The sequence below is a fragment of the Centruroides sculpturatus genome, unplaced genomic scaffold, assembly GCF_000671375.1.
Source record: "Centruroides sculpturatus isolate CEXI.00-Female unplaced genomic scaffold, Cexi_2.0 scaffold68, whole genome shotgun sequence".
NCBI classification, from domain to species: Eukaryota; Metazoa; Arthropoda; class Arachnida; order Scorpiones; family Buthidae; genus Centruroides; species Centruroides sculpturatus.
Genome location: NW_019384331.1, coordinates 980673 through 996100, shown reverse-complemented (window position 1 = coordinate 996100; position 15428 = coordinate 980673). Strand labels below are relative to the sequence as shown.

At 31.6% G+C, this 15428-nt stretch overlaps 2 protein-coding genes across 5 annotated transcripts in view; one reads left to right on the top strand and one right to left on the bottom strand.

The window, feature by feature from the left end:
• Positions 1-1198, bottom strand: part of LOC111630117 — a 42229-nt gene extending 41031 nt beyond the window's left edge. The window contains exon 1 of one of the 4 annotated variants that reach the window (XM_023374176.1): positions 1091-1198. The gene's annotated coding sequence lies outside the window, so the exon portion shown is untranslated. Of the gene's footprint in view, positions 1-1085 lie in introns of all 4 variants that reach the window. The other 3 variants (XM_023374184.1, XM_023374159.1, XM_023374202.1) reach the window with 3 other exon arrangements.
• An 11637-nt stretch (positions 1199-12835) lies between these two features.
• Positions 12836-15428, top strand: part of LOC111629868 (poly(A)-specific ribonuclease PNLDC1-like) — a 66946-nt gene continuing 64353 nt past the window's right edge. Inside the window, exon 1 of the mRNA XM_023373782.1 lies at positions 12836-13038. The gene's annotated coding sequence lies outside the window, so the exon portion shown is untranslated. The remainder of the gene's footprint in view (positions 13039-15428) is intronic.

The window sequence follows — 15428 nt, the reverse complement described above, 5'->3', positions numbered from 1 at the left end:
TTTTTTAAAGACATAAAAGTAATTAAAAAATTCATCTATATATATAACAAACATTCCAAAATTTCTAATATATTATAAATATTAACAATTATTAAATATCATAGATAAATGTATTTATTTTTCTTCCCCACTGAATTTTAAGCATATATAATTATAAAATTTTACAATTGTGTTTACAATCAGGCCCACATAGAGGAAATCCTGCAGGTCATTTAATCAAGTTTCCAGATACAGAAAAATCTCAAAATTTAGTATTTTTTTTTTTTACACAAAATAAAACACACACACACACACACACACACACAGTCTGAAGTGATATAAATTGAAATACTTTTTATAAATAGTGAAAAAGTTTTTATTTTATTTATACATTAAGGTTTGTAGAGAGAGCCAAACGCCTATATTTACAAAGTGTCCTCGCATCCCACAGTCACTGTTTATAACACATATATCACATAAGTTATTTTATTGTGTAATATTATAGCTTTCGGAAAAGGCTCCATATCCGCCAAGTCTCTCGGATCACCATTTATGTATTATAAATTGGGCCTCTTTCACTTCCTATTTATTATAAACAGTGAAAATATTCTACAAATTAAAAATATGCAAAGATATTTGTGTATTTTTAATTTATTGTATGTACTTTTATGTATAATGTTCAAGTTATGAATAAGAGGAATATTCAATGTAGATTTTATAAATGAATTTTACATTTTAATTTGAAATTTCCTGGTTAAGTATGTCAATAATGTTTCCTCTTTCATAGAATTAGTCATTAGTTGTTAATAGAAGAATAAATTATTCAATACTTTATTACATTTAGAAAGCGTGAGTGATATTAAACCTGATATACGAACAAAACTGACAAGTCATTAAAAATATATAAATAAAAAAAGTCGAATTCGGGTCAATACAAATTAACTACAATATGTTACCATGTTATTACTATGACAACACGTTATAAACAAACCATCATCTAACAATCGATCTTATAGGATAAAATTCAAATTTAAAAAAATTGCACGAAGATTATTAACGAGCGAAACCTTTTTTAAAAATTTTTTCTAAATAAAGTATTTATATACCTGACCTTATTATTCCATTAACCTGTAATAGAACACCGGTTTCTTTTTTGTCCTATGCGCTTGACGACATGTCAACGTTCTGAATAGCCGACGGAAGAAACCGTTCATAAACGTTGTTATTATTATTATTACTGTATTTTTTTTTTTTAAGTTTTTTTTATATTTTAAATATTAAAATAGTTTTGATGTATATTTATATCGATTTTTTAAATCGGATAAATATTTTATGTATATAAATATCTTTTATGCAAATTTTAACGTATGATAAATTTTAATTACCTAGCGTTTTTTCCCCCGGGAGTTAAATATTTTAATTATTTATTTGCTTCCAGATATAATTTATAATTATCTGATCGTTTAAATAAATAAATAATTCAAAAGTTATTGCGCAATAAAGATAACGTTAGAATGCGTTATTTATACGGTGTTTTTTTTTTCTTCTTCTTTTTAACTCTTTCCGCCCTGTGGGCACTAAAAGGGCCTCTTTTTAGCAAGCCCATAATGGGGCGGCCGGGTTGATGACGAACGGGGCCCGACATATCCGGACGGACATCCCCACGAAAATTTCCTGGGGATTTATCGACCCGTCCGGATTCAAAGCAGGGTCCCCCAGAGCGGTAGGCTGACATCCGGCCGTCTAATACGATGTGTATTACGCGTAGAATGATTTAATTAGTGAAACAATACTTCAGTTAAACTAGTCAATTAGAATACTTTTAATCAAATTCCTAGATATTATTATTATTTTTGTTTAATCTGATTTTGATTTTCAAGGAATCTAATCTGTACTCGAACCCGGGTCCTTCACAGCGGTAGAAAGATGTCTTATTTATTCATCTATCTTTCTATCTATACATTTTAAAAATCTTTCTACTTTGGGAACTAAGAAGGTCTTTTTAACAATTTTACATGCCCACGATGGGGACAGAACCTGTCATATCCGAATGTCCTCCAAGAAATTCCTGAAATTCTTTTCGACCTATCCGGATTACATTCCAGGCTCCCACAGCTGTAGGCTGTAATTTGAACCCCTTGACCAACCGGCCGTCTTTCCGGTTACAGTATAAATAATTTATATGTATATATTGATTTTATGTAAATAAGGAAGATTTATACAGCTGTATTGATTTTAATGTTCTTCAAAACAATCCCTGATTTATTTTACATTCTAACATTGACAGACTAAAAATCGGGTCGTCGAACAAATAAACTAATGACGAAAGTTAAATTAATTGTTTCATCGAATAAATCTAGCTTGTAATTTTAAAATGCCGGCCTATCGCACTGAAGAAACTCAAACCCGAGTTTCTTCAGTGCGGTAATGATTTGGCTAAAAAGTTATAAGGGTGAGTTAACCCGAATATATCGGACCTGTTCAAAGCCACGCAACTACTTTTCATTGCCCAGGCCCATAATGAAAAGTGGTAGAGTGTAAAGGCCTTCTTAATACACACAGAGTGCCGGCCTGTTGGTCCCAGTTGTTAAGGCGTTGCTCTGGGATCCGGGATTATATCAAGGCGGTTGAAAAAAACCCAGTAATTTTGCTGGATGGTCTGTTCCAGATATGTCGGGCTCTGTCCTCATCTCCTTGTAAGCTTGGCTAAACTCACAATGGGCTTGGAAAAAGAGTGAAGAGTCCAAAAATACATATACACAGAGTGGAAAGAATTAAAATTAAAAAAAATAATATGATTAAACTTTATTATTTCTAGACTATTGTTTTCTCAATTTAACCAAATAAAATCCGATTTATGCAAATACTCGAGTTTCCTTAGTTACATTAAAACACATTCTCACGCAAGTCAGGAAAATATTGCATAAATGGTATTTTCGTGACTTGATGTGAATATCCATTGTTTGTTTTACTGTAAACGTTAAAAAGTAATATAATTTTAATATTGGAAGAGAAATAATTTAACTGTAAATATAATTACTGTATTAATGTTTTGATTAATTAATTAATTTTGATTATTAATCATTTAAGTAATTATTTTCCTCTCTGACGGCACTAAGTGGGCCTGTTTTAGCAAACTAATTTTAGGTTCACAATTAGGCAGCCGGGTGGTAATAAGCGGGATAATCCTGAAAAATTCTTGGGGTTTTTCAGTCGTATTCGTTAGGATTCGGGTCCTCCAGAGCGATAGGCTGACACCTTAACTGTTTGGCCATCCATCTTCAATTATTAATGTTAGGCCAGATGGCCGAGAGGTCAAGGTGCAGCCTGCCGCTAAGAGGAAGCAGGAATAGCAATCGAACCGATCAGGTTAAAAAAATTTCAGGGATTTTTCAGACGGTGGTCCGTCCGGATATGTCGGGTCCCGTCTCTCCCTGCCCATCCACTCCATTATGGGCCTGGCCAAACTCATAATAGGGATGCTAAAAGAGGCCCTCTTAGTGCCCATAAGGCGGAAAAAGTTTAAAAAATTATATTATTATAGTTAAAATGAAAATTATTAATATTAACTAAATAAAATTATTTCTCACAAAAAGAAGCAGATTAGGAAAAAGAAAAATTCATTTTTAATGAAGAACTTTCATAAATTTTTCAATATAAAAAATATATATATATATAAACATCGATCCATTTGTATAAAAGTGATCATAATATTAATATTAATTAATAAAAATAAATATTTATATATATTTTTTAAGTTAATGAAAGTATACCTAAAACAAACTAAGTATTTCTTACGGTATTATTTTAATACAGTACAGTAGAGCATCGTTTATCTGAATCAATTAGGGACTGGGGTTGTTCGGAAAATCGATATTTCGGATAACCGATCACGTACGAAAAAATATATTAATTTATCCCATGTTGAAATTTTTCTCCGTTGCGTGTCGCTTCGCGTTGAATTTTCGTCGATGTTAAGCCTAACGAAGACTATTGTATCGTTAAAAATTATTTTTTTATTTTGTACAAACAAAATAAATATATTGAAAAATATAAAAACAATAAAAAATTATACTTCAGAAGTTAATTTAGTATCAAAAACGTAAAATATTTGAGTAGCCCAAGACATAGCCAAAGATTGCAGCACCACAGCACTGGAGAAAATTTAAATTTATCTACTGAAATTCTTTCGGATAATTGACTTTCGGATAATCGACGCTCTTCTGTATTGATATATAATACAGTAAAAGTCAGAAAAAGCTTTCGAAATTTTTAATTCAGTGTTAGAAAATTAAGGTCTGAAACTTGAATTATTAGCTAATAACTAATAATAGAATTATATTAGGTTATTATGTAATATTTAGTATTTTTCATTTTTAGTACTAATTTTTCACCAGAAAAACTATGGTATTCGCTCTAAATTTTGTTTGAATCTCATATAGGCCAGTGATAGAGCAATCTTTTTCGGATGAGAGCCTCAAGGGAACTTCGCAAGCTTCCGGCAGACCGCATACATTTTTTTCTTATGGTGTTGCGAGCTTACTGAGTAACAATATAATCCATAAACGAAGATTATGGAACATAATACAAAAAAATCGGTTCATGTATGATTTTTTTTATTTATTGATATCGGTAAATGAATTATTTAACGATGTATTTTAGGACATGCCCCAAAAATAAGGTTACAATTTTTTATAACAACTTACATTAAAAAATTAAATTAGCCATTTAAAAGGGCACAGTCTAAGCTATTTTTCTACATAATCGCCATTCTTTTCGAAACATTTCCTGGAAAGACAAGGGCAAAAATTCCTTTCCGAAAAATTCTTCACTTGACGATTTGTACAAGTCCATGACTGCGTCTTTAACTTCATTATCTGAGAAGTGTAAGGCGTTAATATGCTTCTTAAATGGTCCAAAAAGGAAAATGGAATGTGTGCATATCCGTGGAATATCCGTTACTTTCAAGGCCTGTTTTGGACGTTAGTCGTCTGCGTGCTACAGATATTTGGCTACCTCTATCAATGCTAATCGAGAGTAAATTCATAATCTAATCCAACCCATCATAGCGTACTAGTATGTTTATGACAGTTTGATATAGTTGACGGAAAAGTACATAAAAATATTTGATATACTATACATTTATTTTAGTTTTATTCAAATCAAGCGCTCTGTAGATAACAGGTGCCTTTGATTGTTGGTTGGTTGGTAGTGATCTGACCAGATCATCACCAACCAACCAATAATTGGGATCGAATTCGGACGGGTCGAAAAATTCCCAGGAATTTTTTCGGGGGATGATCCGACCAGATATGCAGCTCATCAGTGGCCAAGCGGTCTNAAAGAGAAAACTCTTTTGAAATATCATCTAATTGCATGTTTATTTTGTCACAGGACATTGGATTAAATCTTCAAAAAAAGATCAATCATTTATGAATGCAAATTTGATAGGCTCAAAAAATAAATAAATAAAAATAGAGTACTGTATCTTACACTAATAATTGGGATCGAATTCGGACGGGTCGAAAAATTCCCAGGAATTTTTTCGGGGGATGATCCGACCAGATATGCAGCTCATCAGTGGCCAAGCGGTCTTCGTACACTGGAGACTGGGAGTTCGGTCGTGGGTTCGCGCCTGCTCGGACAGGCTGGCCACATGGGATTTCTCCACGTCTGTAATGCCTAAATAGAGGCCAGTTTCCCTTAAAAAGACCTCCCGGAAGGCATTATCTTAGGCAGATCGCCCAAGTGTTGCGTTGCCATAACTTAACAAACAAACAAACAAACCGACCGGATATGTCGGTCCCCGTCCATCACTAACCTGCTGCCCATTGTGGGTCTGGCCAAACTCATAATAGGCTTGCTATAAGAGGCCCTCTTAGTACCCACAAGGCGAAAAAAGTTAAAAACCTGTTTTCCTATCGGTCCTTCATACTTTTTTAGCCATAAAGTCTAACGTGCAGTATGGGGTATTGCATTATCGTGAAGCATACGTATTTCACCACTTTGTGCATAATCTGAACTTAGAACACTTCTACCCTTTTGAGTTTTGACCTCTTAATTAAGAAACATCTTGGTGGCTTGCACTTCTCAGAAGATAATAAAATTAAAAATGCATTCATAGAGTTATTCAATTATTAAGTGAAGAATTTCAGAAAAAAGTTTTGCCATTGTCTACCGCCGGAAAAGCGTTTAGAAAAGAATGGCGACTAAGTAGAAAAATAACTTGGACTTTTTTTTTACTCTTTCCGCCCTGTCGGCACTAAGACAGTCTGTTTCAAGCAAACCCATTATGGGTTCGACCAAGCTTATAATGGGAGGCGGGTGGTGAAGGACGGGGCCCGACATATTCGGATGGTTCACTCCACCCGAAAAATTCCTGGGGATTTTTCAACCCAGTTCGGATTTGATCCTGGGTCCCCCAGAGCAGTAGGCTGTCATCTTGACTGCTCGGCCATTCGGCTGTGGATTATATTCTTTCAAACGGCTAATTTAATTTTTTAATGTAATTTGTTATTGAGTTGTTATAAGAGATTGCATCTTACTTTTAGGATATGCTTCGTATAATTTAATTATATGAATTTTTATTATATATTTACATATATTATTTTTAAATTTATGAAAATTGGTGGCAACACTAATCTGAAATGTAAACACGTGTATTTGAAAGACACGTGGAATTTGTCGAAGATATAAAAGGTGTTATTGCACATTATTATGCTTTTTATTTTCCGAATGAATATTAAAATATATGATTGCTATAATTAGTGTAACACATTTTGTTTATTTATTTTTTCGTATGAGAATTTTAAGAATATATAATTTATTATTTTTTTTTAAAATTAGAATTTAATTATTTTTAATCGGTGAAATAATTAAAATGCTTTTATAAATAATTCTTAAGGTATTAAGAAGTATATTCTTGGTATTCGTTTTAAAATTTTGTTTCAAATTATTTTTATTTTCAGTTTATAAAGATTTACATACTATTTAGGTTACAATTTCTGTTTCCTATTTGTGAATAAGATAAAACTTATTTGGCTTTCTAGATTGAACATTCTCTTTCATTTTTTTATAGCTGCTTGGAAAAAACTACTCAGAATAGGAAATTTTCATGGATGTGAAAACTGCAGTACTATATTTTAATTTTTTATCATTAAATTCATAATTTGTTTTGCATTAAATTGTCATAATGACCTGAACAAACAAATTATTTGACAAAAGCAACACTTGTATTACAAATAATTTCTTTATACCTGAATTAAATTACACTCAAACACTCATTTAAGTTTGCATATTCAACAGTATTCATAATGAATTGACAGTTATGATTACAGACTATGCTATCTGACAATCCACATGCACAGAAGTATTTCATTTACTGTGCAGTTGTGCAAACAATGCAGCTTATTAGATCAGGAATCTATTAGTGTCAAACAATGCACTGTATCAGGATTAGATATTCTGTAAATAAGAATAGAAATATTAGATTTTCAGAAAATTATGGATCCATATTTCTGAATTTACCAGTCAAATTGTAATGAGAAAACAGTAATAATAGTTAATTAAATTGATAGAAAAAATGATTTACAAGTGATCAATATTATAATTAATAATCAAATGAACTGGATTAACTATCAAGCAATAATTATCATTTTTTTAGCTCATATTTTTTTTATATATTGTTATGGATTTTATTGTTATGTGGGAATGGAAATCTTTAGTCTTGATCAGACATGGGCCTGTTTTGGACGTTAGTCGTCTGCGTGCTACAGATANAATAAAGCTACATTTGTAACTCAAATAACTAAATCATAATTATCAACTTTTATAATTATATTAGCTACTTAAATTATAGACAAAAATAATCATTTTAACTAAAGTTTTTGCCAACAATTTTAATGAATTCTATTATAACAATCATCATCACAAGTTTTTTTATTCATTTATAAAAGATTCTTCCTTATAATTGCCTATTACTGTCAATTATTATATACTGTACAAAAGAGGAAACATTATTTATATGTAATCATCTGGGATATTTTAAAAATAAAACATAAAATTCATATAAAAACTAATCGGTTTGTATTCAAATCTTAAACATGATAGAAGTATAATAGCCTTATGAGTCATTCTATCACTGGCCGAAGGCCACGGCAGCAAAGGTGATCTGTTGCTTGAAGAGGCTTAATTTGAGTCCTTATGAATTTATTGTTACTTTTATTATTAATAATAATAAAAAATAACAATAAATTATTAAAATATCTTAACTAGATATGTTGGATCTCATTCTTTAATACTATTCCTCATATGATGGCTTTGATCAATTTGCCATCAGATGAGGAAGCCTTAATGAGCATGAAATATTACCCTTAAAAAAGTACTGTACTGTACATCAATTATTGTTGTTACTACAATTTTAGGAGTTTATCTGTAATATATAAAACATTTAAAAATTCAGTATATGTAAAGAATTTATTTTTTAAAGACATAAAAGTAATTAAAAAATTCATCTATATATATAACAAACATTCCAAAATTTCTAATATATTATAAATATTAACAATTATTAAATATCATAGATAAATGTATTTATTTTTCTTCCCCACTGAATTTTAAGCATATATAATTATAAAATTTTACAATTGTGTTTACAATCAGGCCCACATAGAGGAAATCCTGCAGGTCATTTAATCAAGTTTCCAGATACAGAAAAATCTCAAAATTTAGTATTTTTTTTTTTTACACAAAATAAAACACACACACACACACACACACACAGTCTGAAGTGATATAAATTGAAATACTTTTTATAAATAGTGAAAAAGTTTTTATTTTATTTATACATTAAGGTTTGTAGAGAGAGCCAAACGCCTATATTTACAAAGTGTCCTCGCATCCCACAGTCACTGTTTATAACACATATATCACATAAGTTATTTTATTGTGTAATATTATAGCTTTCGGAAAAGGCTCCATATCCGCCAAGTCTCTCGGATCACCATTTATGTATTATAAATTGGGCCTCTTTCACTTCCTATTTATTATAAACAGTGAAAATATTCTACAAATTAAAAATATGCAAAGATATTTGTGTATTTTTAATTTATTGTATGTACTTTTATGTATAATGTTCAAGTTATGAATAAGAGGAATATTCAATGTAGATTTTATAAATGAATTTTACATTTTAATTTGAAATTTCCTGGTTAAGTATGTCAATAATGTTTCCTCTTTCATAGAATTAGTCATTAGTTGTTAATAGAAGAATAAATTATTCAATACTTTATTACATTTAGAAAGCGTGAGTGATATTAAACCTGATATACGAACAAAACTGACAAGTCATTAAAAATATATAAATAAAAAAAGTCGAATTCGGGTCAATACAAATTAACTACAATATGTTACCATGTTATTACTATGACAACACGTTATAAACAAACCATCATCTAACAATCGATCTTATAGGATAAAATTCAAATTTAAAAAAATTGCACGAAGATTATTAACGAGCGAAACCTTTTTTAAAAATTTTTTCTAAATAAAGTATTTATATACCTGACCCTATTATTCCATTAACCTGTAATAGAACACCGGTTTCTTTTTTGTCCTATGCGCTTGACGACATGTCAACGTTCTGAATAGCCGACGGAAGAAACCGTTCATAAACGTTGTTATTATTATTATTACTGTATTTTTTTTTTTTAAGTTTTTTTTATATTTTAAATATTAAAATAGTTTTGATGTATATTTATATCGATTTTTTAAATCGGATAAATATTTTATGTATATAAATATCTTTTATGCAAATTTTAACGTATGATAAATTTTAATTACCTAGCGTTTTTTCCCCCGGGAGTTAAATATTTTAATTATTTATTTGCTTCCAGATATAATTTATAATTATCTGATCGTTTAAATAAATAAATAATTCAAAAGTTATTGCGCAATAAAGATAACGTTAGAATGCGTTATTTATACGGTGTTTTTTTTTTCTTCTTCTTTTTAACTCTTTCCGCCCTGTGGGCACTAAAAGGGCCTCTTTTTAGCAAGCCCATAATGGGGCGGCCGGGTTGATGACGAACGGGGCCCGACATATCCGGACGGACATCCCCACGAAAATTTCCTGGGGATTTATCGACCCGTCCGGATTCAAAGCAGGGTCCCCCAGAGCGGTAGGCTGACATCCGGCCGTCTAATACGATGTGTATTACGCGTAGAATGATTTAATTAGTGAAACAATACTTCAGTTAAACTAGTCAATTAGAATACTTTTAATCAAATTCCTAGATATTATTATTATTTTTGTTTAATCTGATTTTGATTTTCAAGGAATCTAATCTGTACTCGAACCCGGGTCCTTCACAGCGGTAGAAAGATGTCTTATTTATTCATCTATCTTTCTATCTATACATTTTAAAAATCTTTCTACTTTGGGAACTAAGAAGGTCTTTTTAACAATTTTACATGCCCACGATGGGGACAGAACCTGTCATATCCGAATGTCCTCCAAGAAATTCCTGAAATTCTTTTCGACCTATCCGGATTACATTCCAGGCTCCCACAGCTGTAGGCTGTAATTTGAACCCCTTGACCAACCGGCCGTCTTTCCGGTTACAGTATAAATAATTTATATGTATATATTGATTTTATGTAAATAAGGAAGATTTATACAGCTGTATTGATTTTAATGTTCTTCAAAACAATCCCTGATTTATTTTACATTCTAACATTGACAGACTAAAAATCGGGTCGTCGAACAAATAAACTAATGACGAAAGTTAAATTAATTGTTTCATCGAATAAATCTAGCTTGTAATTTTAAAATGCCGGCCTATCGCACTGAAGAAACTCAAACCCGAGTTTCTTCAGTGCGGTAATGATTTGGCTAAAAAGTTATAAGGGTGAGTTAACCCGAATATATCGGACCTGTTCAAAGCCACGCAACTACTTTTCATTGCCCAGGCCCATAATGAAAAGTGGTAGAGTGTAAAGGCCTTCTTAATACACACAGAGTGCCGGCCTGTTGGTCCCAGTTGTTAAGGCGTTGCTCTGGGATCCGGGATTATATCAAGGCGGTTGAAAAAAACCCAGTAATTTTGCTGGATGGTCTGTTCCAGATATGTCGGGCTCTGTCCTCATCTCCTTGTAAGCTTGGCTAAACTCACAATGGGCTTGGAAAAAGAGTGAAGAGTCCAAAAATACATATACACAGAGTGGAAAGAATTAAAATTAAAAAAAATAATATGATTAAACTTTATTATTTCTAGACTATTGTTTTCTCAATTTAACCAAATAAAATCCGATTTATGCAAATACTCGAGTTTCCTTAGTTACATTAAAACACATTCTCACGCAAGTCAGGAAAATATTGCATAAATGGTATTTTCGTGACTTGATGTGAATATCCATTGTTTGTTTTACTGTAAACGTTAAAAAGTAATATAATTTTAATATTGGAAGAGAAATAATTTAACTGTAAATATAATTACTGTATTAATGTTTTGATTAATTAATTAATTTTGATTATTAATCATTTAAGTAATTATTTTCCTCTCTGACGGCACTAAGTGGGCCTGTTTTAGCAAACTAATTTTAGGTTCACAATTAGGCAGCCGGGTGGTAATAAGCGGGATAATCCTGAAAAATTCTTGGGGTTTTTCAGTCGTATTCGTTAGGATTCGGGTCCTCCAGAGCGATAGGCTGACACCTTAACTGTTTGGCCATCCATCTTCAATTATTAATGTTAGGCCAGATGGCCGAGAGGTCAAGGTGCAGCCTGCCGCTAAGAGGAAGCAGGAATAGCAATCGAACCGATCAGGTTAAAAAAATTTCAGGGATTTTTCAGACGGTGGTCCGTCCGGATATGTCGGGTCCCGTCTCTCCCTGCCCATCCACTCCATTATGGGCCTGGCCAAACTCATAATAGGGATGCTAAAAGAGGCCCTCTTAGTGCCCATAAGGCGGAAAAAGTTTAAAAAATTATATTATTATAGTTAAAATGAAAATTATTAATATTAACTAAATAAAATTATTTCTCACAAAAAGAAGCAGATTAGGAAAAAGAAAAATTCATTTTTAATGAAGAACTTTCATAAATTTTTCAATATAAAAAATATATATATATATAAACATCGATCCATTTGTATAAAAGTGATCATAATATTAATATTAATTAATAAAAATAAATATTTATATATATTTTTTAAGTTAATGAAAGTATACCTAAAACAAACTAAGTATTTCTTACGGTATTATTTTAATACAGTACAGTAGAGCATCGTTTATCTGAATCAATTAGGGACTGGGGTTGTTCGGAAAATCGATATTTCGGATAACCGATCACGTACGAAAAAATATATTAATTTATCCCATGTTGAAATTTTTCTCCGTTGCGTGTCGCTTCGCGTTGAATTTTCGTCGATGTTAAGCCTAACGAAGACTATTGTATCGTTAAAAATTATTTTTTTATTTTGTACAAACAAAATAAATATATTGAAAAATATAAAAACAATAAAAAATTATACTTCAGATGTTAATTTAGTATCAAAAACGTAAAATATTTGAGTAGCCCAAGACATAGCCAAAGATTGCAGCACCACAGCACTGGAGAAAATTTAAATTTATCTACTGAAATTCTTTCGGATAATTGACTTTCGGATAATCGACGCTCTTCTGTATTGATATATAATACAGTAAAAGTCAGAAAAAGCTTTCGAAATTTTTAATTCAGTGTTAGAAAATTAAGGTCTGAAACTTGAATTATTAGCTAATAACTAATAATAGAATTATATTAGGTTATTATGTAATATTTAGTATTTTTCATTTTTAGTACTAATTTTTCACCAGAAAAACTATGGTATTCGCTCTAAATTTTGTTTGAATCTCATATAGGCCAGTGATAGAGCAATCTTTTTCGGATGAGAGCCTCAAGGGAACTTCGCAAGCTTCCGGCAGACCGCATACATTTTTTTCTTATGGTGTTGCGAGCTTACTGAGTAACAATATAATCCATAAACGAAGATTATGGAACATAATACAAAAAAATCGGTTCATGTATGATTTTTTTTATTTATTGATATCGGTAAATGAATTATTTAACGATGTATTTTAGGACATGCCCCAAAAATAAGGTTACAATTTTTTATAACAACTTACATTAAAAAATTAAATTAGCCATTTAAAAGGGCACAGTCTAAGCTATTTTTCTACATAATCGCCATTCTTTTCGAAACATTTCCTGGAAAGACAAGGGCAAAAATTCCTTTCCGAAAAATTCTTCACTTGACGATTTGTACAAGTCCATGACTGCGTCTTTAACTTCATTATCTGAGAAGTGTAAGGCGTTAATATGCTTCTTAAATGGTCCAAAAAGGAAAATGGAATGTGTGCATATCCGTGGAATATCCGTTACTTTCAAGGCCTGTTTTGGACGTTAGTCGTCTGCGTGCTACAGATATTTGGCTACCTCTATCAATGCTAATCGAGAGTAAATTCATAATCTAATCCAACCCATCATAGCGTACTAGTATGTTTATGACAGTTTGATATAGTTGACGGAAAAGTACATAAAAATATTTGATATACTATACATTTATTTTAGTTTTATTCAAATCAAGCGCTCTGTAGATAACAGGTGCCTTTGATTGTTGGTTGGTTGGTAGTGATCTGACCAGATCATCACCAACCAACCAATAATTGGGATCGAATTCGGACGGGTCGAAAAATTCCCAGGAATTTTTTCGGGGGATGATCCGACCAGATATGCAGCTCATCAGTGGCCAAGCGGTCTTCGTACACTGGAGACTGGGAGTTCGGTCGTGGGTTCGCGCCTGCTCGGACAGGCTGGCCACATGGGATTTCTCCACGTCTGTAATGCCTAAATAGAGGCCAGTTTCCCTTAAAAAGACCTCCCGGAAGGCATTATCTTAGGCAGATCGCCCAAGTGTTGCGTTGCCATAACTTAACAAACAAACAAACAAACCGACCGGATATGTCGGTCCCCGTCCATCACTAACCTGCTGCCCATTGTGGGTCTGGCCAAACTCATAATAGGCTTGCTATAAGAGGCCCTCTTAGTACCCACAAGGCGAAAAAAGTTAAAAACCTGTTTTCCTATCGGTCCTTCATACTTTTTTAGCCATAAAGTCTAACGTGCAGTATGGGGTATTGCATTATCGTGAAGCATACGTATTTCACCACTTTGTGCATAATCTGAACTTAGAACACTTCTACCCTTTTGAGTTTTGACCTCTTAATTAAGAAACATCTTGGTGGCTTGCACTTCTCAGAAGATAATAAAATTAAAAATGCATTCATAGAGTTATTCAATTATTAAGTGAAGAATTTCAGAAAAAAGTTTTGCCATTGTCTACCGCCGGAAAAGCGTTTAGAAAAGAATGGCGACTAAGTAGAAAAATAACTTGGACTTTTTTTTTACTCTTTCCGCCCTGTCGGCACTAAGACAGTCTGTTTCAAGCAAACCCATTATGGGTTCGACCAAGCTTATAATGGGAGGCGGGTGGTGAAGGACGGGGCCCGACATATTCGGATGGTTCACTCCACCCGAAAAATTCCTGGGGATTTTTCAACCCAGTTCGGATTTGATCCTGGGTCCCCCAGAGCAGTAGGCTGTCATCTTGACTGCTCGGCCATTCGGCTGTGGATTATATTCTTTCAAACGGCTAATTTAATTTTTTAATGTAATTTGTTATTGAGTTGTTATAAGAGATTGCATCTTACTTTTAGGATATGCTTCGTATAATTTAATTATATGAATTTTTATTATATATTTACATATATTATTTTTAAATTTATGAAAATTGGTGGCAACACTAATCTGAAATGTAAACACGTGTATTTGAAAGACACGTGGAATTTGTCGAAGATATAAAAGGTGTTATTGCACATTATTATGCTTTTTATTTTCCGAATGAATATTAAAATATATGATTGCTATAATTAGTGTAACACATTTTGTTTATTTATTTTTTCGTATGAGAATTTTAAGAATATATAATTTATTATTTTTTTTTTAAATTAGAATTTAATTATTTTTAATCGGTGAAATAATTAAAATGCTTTTATAAATAATTCTTAAGGTATTAAGAAGTATATTCTTGGTATTCGTTTTAAAATTTTGTTTCAAATTATTTTTATTTTCAGTTTATAAAGATTTACATACTATTTAGGTTACAATTTCTGTTTCCTATTTGTGAATAAGATAAAACTTATTTGGCTTTCTAGATTGAACATTCTCTTTCATTTTTTTATAGCTGCTTGGAAAAAACTACTCAGAATAGGAAATTTTCATGGATGTGAAAACTGCAGTACTATATTTTAATTTTTTATCATTAAATTCATAATTTGTTTTGCATTAAATTGTCATGACTTGAACAAACAAATTATTTGACAAAAGCAACACTTGTATTACAAATAATTTCTTT